Source organism: Myotis lucifugus, unplaced genomic scaffold (assembly GCF_000147115.1).
Source record: "Myotis lucifugus unplaced genomic scaffold, Myoluc2.0 scaffold_531, whole genome shotgun sequence".
Classification (NCBI taxonomy): domain Eukaryota; kingdom Metazoa; phylum Chordata; class Mammalia; order Chiroptera; family Vespertilionidae; genus Myotis; species Myotis lucifugus.
This window is the reverse complement of record NW_005871579.1, coordinates 311,871-320,508: the sequence shown is the minus strand read 5'-3', so window position 1 is coordinate 320,508 and position 8,638 is coordinate 311,871. Positions and strand designations below refer to the sequence as shown.

The 8,638-nt window shown below is 49.5% G+C and overlaps 1 pseudogene; it reads left to right on the top strand.

The window, feature by feature from the left end:
- The first annotated feature begins 5,208 nt into the window (after positions 1-5,208).
- On the top strand, positions 5,209-5,340 carry LOC111823522 (annotated as a pseudogene).
- The last annotated feature ends 3,298 nt before the right edge of the window (positions 5,341-8,638 follow it).

Sequence of the window (8,638 nt, the reverse complement as noted above, 5' to 3'; positions counted from 1 at the left end):
GCCCCACAGGAAGCTACAGAATTAGCCATGCATCTCCTCAACAACAGCCACCTCCATATGCTTTGGTACGAAACTCATCATGTGTTATCAAGACGAACGCCGGTAGAACTCTCAGAGCCAAGTCTAGTCCAGACAATGGTTTGCTGGAGGGAGATGGTATTAGGGGTTTAGAAGACTGGAGAGGCTTCTAACAGTTCATTTTCTCACCCTCCTGGCCAGACCCAGCTCCCCTCACCGCCCTCACCTCTGTTTTATTTACACCTTTTTATTACAGCTCCTGTCTCTCATCACTCCCAGTTCAGATGACCTCTAAACTCCATCCCCAGAGGCAGAAACTACCAGAGTCCTAAATGCAGCGGGGAAAACATCCTGGAGCTTTTGCATCTGGCAGTGAATATCTCACTTCTTAACCGAACTTGATCACTGGCAAGAAGAACCTCACTCCAAATCTGGCCCCTTGCCCAGCCGGGTCGGGTGCCAGGGTGTGGCTGGCATGAGACTAAGTTCTTTAATGTATTAACAACAGTGCTGCATTTAATAAACGCCGGAGAGCTTCTGAACACACATGTTAGAGGAGAAAAGAAGCAAAGTAGAGCCCAGGAGCTAAGCAGAAGCAGGGTATGTGGTTGGAAGGAGTCGGTGGGTGGGGGGGGGGGGGGGGTGGGGGGGTGGGAAGGGAGGGGGCAGGAAGGCTGATGTCACTTAAGACCAGAAGCCCAAGGCCCTAAGGACCATGGAGGAATCTTTGCTCTATTAAGGCAATAACAATCCGTTAATTCCTTCCACAAACATTGATTGGAACTGTTCTAGACGACAAAGATCAGCACCAGAGATGGCTGAATAAAAGGCAAGGGTATTTTTCTGAGAATTTTCCTTCAAAAAAGACCAATCCAAGCAGTCTACACTGGAATCTGTAGCCTCCTTGCTTACCTACATGATTGCTACCTTCCTCCCACCCTTCCTTCATTCCTTCCTCTCTTCATCTCTCTCATTCTTTCTTCCTCCCTCCTTCCCTTTTCCTTCCTTCTTTTTTTTTTTCTTTTCTTCCTTTTTTTCAGTAACCACAACTGTCTGGGGAAGACACCTTAGCCTGAAATGACCTCACTACTACTTCCTTTGTTTGTAAAAGTTATCTGATGGCGCTGGTGAAAAAAATGAGTAAAGAAATTTGAACACAGATTTTGTAAGTCTCCCCCGGATAGAATCTCATAATGAAGAGCTGCATGTTTTTGTAAACAAGGCTTTCAAAGGTCACTGTAGAATTCAAGCTCTGGCGATGACAAGTATATACCTATTGAGTAAATGGGGAGAAAAACTGTCCTAATGTGATGCTAACAGGTAATGGTGGTTTGGTTAAAATTTTCAATGTCAGCATCACATGCGAGCTCAAAAAATATTGTCTTTCAAACTACTGTCTGAACTCTCTTATATAAAGGCATTAATCTCCTTTATGGCAGCTCCACCCTCATAACCAAAAGCCCCACCTCCAAATACCATCACGTTGGGGGTTATGTTCCAGCATATGAATTGGGGGGAACACAAACATTCAGTTTATATTACCCAGCCTCTCAGTTCTATGACCTACTCTACACCAACGGCCTTGTCACCTCTACTCCCTCCCACGGCCATACCCTGGAACCTGTCACTACCACTGACTGCAGCCCTCAATTATCTCGGTTTCTAATGTCCCAGCCCCAAACCACTAGGCCCTGTCTTCCAGAGCTTGTATTTTTCTCCTTTTCTTTCACAGACTCCAATAATTCTTCTTCCAAGTGAGACCTACAATCTATGTATTACTCAAGTATGCTTTCAGTAATAATTTCCCCCTTCATTGCTTCATTGCCCTCAACTTGGATTTCACAGCTCATCATCACAGAACTTCCTTTTATATACCCCAACTCTCTCCATTGTATTTGCCTGTCAGAACTTCAACCATGGCTGACCTAACCAGTAACAAGATGGAGAAGCAAAGCGACAACAGATGTCTCTTCCTTTATCTCTCATTCTGCTTCGGACACGGCTCCATTTCTCTGCCCCCTTTCGAACTCTTTAAGAGGCGTCCAATTACTGTCAATTTCTTTTCTCCCTTCTTGTTGGAGCTCACACTCATTAACTTTGTTACCTTGCTCCACTGAAACAGCTCATTTCAAGATCCCCGAGGACGTCCAGGTGTCAAATCTAGTGGGCGAGCCTCAGACCTCACCGTTTTGACCCATCAGCAGCATCCTTTGATGGAGTAGATCACTCCACCCTCCTGGTTTGGACATGTGCTGGGGTCCAATCCCAGCGGGTCCAGGGGTCCCCAAAGGTGTGGACGGAGTCGGCGAAGAAGGAATGACACGGAGACAGTGTTCAGTTGATCAGCAGCCTAGCCAGGATCTCTAGTCAGGATCTCCAGCCAAGTTCTGGTCAGGATCTCCAGCCAAGTTCTGACTAGGATCTCCAGCCAGGTTCTGGTTCTCCAGCCAGGTTCGGTCACCAGGTTCTATCCAGGTTCTCCGGCCATGTTCTGTGTCCATGTTCTCTGGCTAGGTTCTCCAGCCAGGTTCTATGTCCATGTTCTCTCGCTAGGTTCTCCGGCCAGGTTCTAGCCCGGATCTCCAGTCAGGTTCTGTCGCCAGGTTTTAGTCAGGTTCTCTTGCCATGTTTTCTTGCTAGGTTCCCCAGGCAAGTTCTGTAGCCAGGTTCTGTCCAGGATCTTTTGCCATGTTCTCTCGATAGGTTCTGTGTCTAGGTTTTGTCTCTCTCGCTAGGTTCTGTCTCTAGGTTCTGTGTCTAGGTTCTGTGTCCTGTTGTCTTGTTACATCTGTATTTATACCAGTTGATTTTAATCCTGTCAATTTCTATTCCAAAGGTTAGGGCGTTTCTTATTCCAGGGAGTAAAGATTATGTAGCTTAAGCGTGATTGTTCTTAGTTAAAGTGATTAACTACCCGCCTGGCACTTAGTTAAGGGGTTTTATTCCCTCCCTAACTTCAGGGAAAAATTCCTACCTGGGGAAGCCTTTCTCAGGGAGGTGACCTTGGTTAAAACACATAGCACCAAGAAGGGGAGCAAACATATTAAGAACAGTATGCCATATACGCCAGGTCCCTTGAAACATATGCTGTGCAGATGTTTCTTCTCTGCAGCGACTGTGTCAAGCAGCAAGGATGGACTGGCTCCCGGCAGACATGCACTCCCTTTGGATCTCCTCTGACCTCGCTGCTTCTCCTTACATTTCTCTGACGCTAAACTTTGGAATAGACCAAGGTTCAGGCCTTGGACCTTGCCTCTATCCCTCCTTTGTAATCTCATCCAGTCTCATGGGCTACATGACTCCCAAAGTTAAATCTCTACCAGCCCAGACCTCTACCCCAAACTCCAAACTTTGATCTCCAATTTGACTTCTCTACTTGAATATCTAATGGACATCCCAAACTTAATAGCACCTATCCCTCCAGTGTGTTCCTCTTGATCGTCTTCATCACGGAAAAGAACAATTCCAGTTGCTCAGGCAAAAGCATCTCAGGGTCATCCTTGATTCCTTTCTTCCTCTCATGCCCTTCATGTGACCAATTAGTAAGTCATGTTCATTTACCTTCAAAATACATCAGAACCCAGTGCTTCTTGCCACTGCTTCCAGTATGATCTGAGCCACCATCACCTCTCAGCTGGATTATTTTGGTAGCCTCCTAACTGGTCTCACTGCCTCCATCCTCATCATTACCATCCCCTCTCCATCAAGAAGTGTATGTAAACTTTTAAAAACTCAAGTCAAATCAAATTATTCCTTTTCTCCAAACCCTCTGTAGGCTTCTTACCTCATACAGAGTAAAAGCCCAAATCCTTACAGTGGCCCACAGGCCTAATATGATCTGGTCTCCAGTGACCTCCTCTCCTACTTCTTCCCCACATCACTCTGCTTCAGCCACAGTGGTCCCTGTTCTTGGATCCAGAAAGCACAGTCTTACTTTGCGATTTTTGTATTTTGAATATTCCTTTTCCTAGGACAGTTTCCCCAGAGAATCACATGGCTTGCTCCCTTACTTTAGATGTCACCTTATCAAAGACAACTTCTCTGACTACCCTATAGAATGTCAAACCTACCTCTACCCCTGTCTTCCCGCCCCCTTCAAGTCCTGCTCTACTCGTTCCCCTTGGAGAGGCAGAAACCAGACACTAGACAAATAGGGAGCATGGAAGGCAGAGACTTTGTTGTCCTAGCAGTGATTTTGGAGTAAAAGCCAAACCTTGCCTCTTCTCCAGCCTCACCTTTCACCCTATGTTCTAAGCCACCGAGCTTTCCTGCACCTCTCCGCGTGAGCCCCTGCTCAGGCATCATTGCCACTCTCTTCCCTACACTTGGAATCCCATCTCCCCCTCCTCTGCCTGACAAGCTCAAGCCAGTAACTCCAGTGCAAGGGTCTCCCTTGGGAAGTCTCCCCAGCCCCTGCCAGACCAGCCAGGCTCCCTTGCCTGTGCCTGCACTCTGTTTTGCACACCTTCTCCTATCAGTTGTCAATGACAGGGCCCAATCTGTCTTCCTCCTCTGGTCTGTGAGCTCCTTGAAGACACCATGAGTCTCATCTCTCACCACTTCTGATCCCTAGTCCTGGGCACTCAGTTGAATTGTTGGTTAGCTCAGAAACATTGTGGTATTGGGTGTGGCAACAAAGGCCTCTTGAGCAATTGTGGGCAATAGGGAACTATTTACCTCCATTTATTGGGCAGGAGCGTCTATGTAAAATATTTTATTTGCATTTCACAAGAACACCTTGTGAGAGAAGTATAACCATCTCTATTTACAGATGGGACACTGAGGCAGTCAACACATGCCATTGGCCTTCCCTTCTGGGGTAGCTCATTCATTTGAGGGGAGGCCTCACTGTGAGAATTCTTTAGAGTTCTCTCATTTTATTTAGTCCCACATCAACTCTAGGAAGAAGACAGCAGAATTCTCATTTACAGAAGAGATCAAAACAAGACTTCCCTAATGACAAAGCCAGAACTTCAAACACTGTCACCTGAGACTGGGAGTCAAATGGGACACCAGGTGGGAGTGAAGCAATACCTCAGGGACAGCATTATCTGGAGGAGCTCCACAGCCCAAACAGGAGAGGAGTCGGGGTTCCAGGAGCCTTGGGCCTTTCTCTCCCTCCGCCCTAGGGGACACCCAACTTGATCTCTTCATCACTATTTCAGGGGGCGTTTAACTATGTGCCTTTATAGGTTTGCGCAGTGGCAGTATCGTACCCAATGAGGTTTATCTGAGGTGTGATTATTGTTAAAAAAAAATTTTTTTTAAATGTATGTGCCTCATGTGTGGGATGCTGGGATAGATTTCTTGTCCTTAAAAGGGCAACGACTGGGTCTACACAGAGCTGGGTTATTGGGACTGGCCAGCCAAGGGAGCAGGAAGAGAGATTGAGCAAAGACAATCTGTGGTGAGCATCCGGGTCTGATGAGGGCTGGCAGCTTCTGGTAGGAGCTTCACCTGGCCAGGTTGCATATTCCAAGCACAGGAAACCACAAAATACACAGGGCTCTTCACAACCTGGACTGAATGCAAATAATTCAAATTGCATGGAAATGCAGAAGCCTGACTTCCTAGTTTAAGAAACACTTGAAAAAGTGGTAGCACTTCCCAGAAATGTTTTAGATGCAGAGCAGGCGTGAAAATGTCCTGGGTGTTTCTGTTTTACTTTCCAGAAAGGAAGCAGTGAGGTTAGCAACGGTGCCATAAAGGACACAGGGCCTGGTTCGTCAGCCACTTAATAAACGGAATTGGGGTAACCAAGATGGCCACGTGGGTACACAAAGTACTCCCATCCTTCCACAAACACGTCAAAATTACAGCTAAACTACAGAACAATCATAATTCAGAACCACCTGAAATATAGCTGAACAAAAGTCCTACAACTGAAAATATAAAGAAGAAGCCACATCGAGACTGGTAGGAGGAGTGGAGATGTGGAACAGGTGGTCCCACACCTGTGTGTGGCAGTTAACATTTGGGGGGGATAGTTCTGCTGCAGAGGTCTCCCCTGAGGGCCCAGGGGACCCAGCCCCATACCGGGCTCCCCAGCCCAGAGTTCCAGTGCCATGAAGAGACGTCCCCATAACTTCTAGCTGTAAAAACCAGGAGGGATTGTGGCTGAGTGAGATGGAGAGTGCTAGAGTCCCAGCAGTTCCTCTTAAAGGGCCCACACACTGACTTACGCAGACTCACGTGCTCTAAGTTCCAGAGCTGGGGCAGCAGCTCGAAAAGCACCAGGGACACATGGGAAGAAACGGGATTATCTGGCATTGGGGCGAGAGGTGCAGGGGCAGCTTCCTCCCAGACAGAAGTGCTGGCAGAGGCCATTGTTCCTCTGCTGAGTTCTCCTCCAACCTCCCACAGAGCTGGCAGGCGAGTACCATGCCTGAGTCTCCATCAGCCTAGCCAACACTGTTCCACCCACCTTGGTGATTCCCTGAGACCCCACCCCACCTGTTTCCAGTGGTGCTTCCATATGAATGGCCTGTATTAGCTCATGCTTCAGACTCTCCTAAAAATCTCTCGAACAAGGAGCATCTGGTCTCAGTATGCCCTGTACCTCTCTCTAAGTGGCCCCAGGCCTGGCACTAATGGCAGCCCACGGTGGTTCTCATCTAGGCCTCTCCCGGGACAAAACCCTGAGATGAATGGAGATCACGGCCTGCAGGCAGCTGCCCTCGGTACATGTGGACAGGGTGCCCACAGTGTCTGCTCCACGCTCTGCCTGGTCCAGGGTGACCAGTCTGTTGTGACAATAGATCTCAACCCCAACAACTTGCTCCTCCTGAAAGACAGGCCTGACTGAGAAAGTTCCCAGGGGAGGTGGTGCAGCCCGAGGGACAGACGGGCTTTAGTCAGCCAAACCTGGGTCCGTATCCTGGCTCAGGTGGTGTGACTTCAGGCAAGTTTATGGACTTCTCAGCACCCTCATAATAACCTGGGGGTAACGTTTCCTGCCCACAGGTGTTGGGTGATTCCCCTCAGCCTTCCCTCCCAGATACTTCCCTGACACAACAGTCAGCACTTCTGCCCCCACCGCATCTGCACACAGCCCTCCCCACACACAGAAACACAACTGCGCCCAAGCCCAGACCTGCTTCCTGGAGAAGATCTGGAAGGACAGTGCTGAGCGGCCACTGGGGACATAGATCCTGGCCAGGGCCTTCCTGGCCAGCACCAGGTTCCAGATCTACACGCACCAGATGAGAGTCCACTGGGCAGCGGGAAGAGGACTTCAGAACTTCTTTTTATCCTCATTTTTAGTTTTCCCTCTAATGTTTTTGCTTTTGCTTTATAATAACCGCAATAGAACTGTGCAAGTGCATAAGTTATCATACATAACAATACATATGCCAGGGTATGAGCCCCCAAATGTCTTGTGGGTGTGTGACCCGGAAAGCTTGGAGACAGCGGCCATGGATCCTCTTCCTCGGCCTGGATAGTTCACGGCTGGCCTTTTCCCTGCTTGGTCCTCTCCCCACACCCGCCCTGCCTGCAGTCTCATTCTCTCCTCCCAGAATGGCCTCTGGCTGAGAGTCAGCCCCTGGCTTCTCACGGTTTATAAGGGAAGTGTCCCCTGTTACTGGCATAATTACCACAAGAGGCCCAACAATGCCCCTTCCCAGCCGTGGATCCCCTTCCTGTGGCCCCTCTCACCGCCACCAGCACCACCACCACCTCCCACACCTGCTGCAGGGTCTTCCTGTTGCCTACCCACCCAGCCCAGTTTCCTGTGTCAGCTGACCTGAGCCTGCCCACTTCCCCAGCCACCTCCCAGGCTTCTTGTTCCAGACCTCTGCTCCAGCCAGACCTCCCCCTACCACCCGCACAACTCGGCACTCACACACACCGGCTACCGGGGCTCCGTCCACCACAGCTGCCTCATCAGCATGGTGAGCTGGCATCTCCCCTTCCCACAACCTGTGCCCACCACAGTGGACAGGTGTTCCCCACGGGGATTGCAGCCTGTGCTCTGGGATGTGGCAGGTACTGGATCAAGGGAGAGTAAGAGGTTAGCCCTGGCCCAGGACAGAGATGGGGCTCCTGTCATGCCCTAGCCCAGTGTTCGGCAAACTCATTAGTCAACAGAGCCAAACATCAACAGTACAACGATTGAAATTTCTTTTGAGAGCCACATATTTTAAACTTAAACTATATAGGTACATTGTTATTAACTTAATTAGCGTACTCTTAAGGCTTAGGAAGAGCCACGCTCAAGGGGCCAAAGAGCCGCATGTGGCTCGCGAGCCGCAGTTTGCCCACCACTGCCCTAGCCTATCCTAAGACACAGCATGGTCCACGTGCCTGGGTCCCTCTGCCAGGGCAGCGAGCAGCAGTGGTTGTTGGGCAGGGGCAGGGAGTGGGAGCTGGGAGAGCCTGGGACACGGTGGATGAGAGGAGTGGGTGCCGAGACCATGCCCTGAGGAGGTGGCAAAAGACAGGAGGGTGTGTGAACGGAGGCTCCACGCCACCAGCACAGGCTTCATTGTTCCATTGCTTTTAACTTACAAGATACAAACTCAAGGATAAAATTATTAAAAACGTCAAGGCAATGCACTCAGAGCATGAAATGCCGAATGCAGGGCCGCTCTGACCCTGGGGCCTGTGGGACACCCCTGGC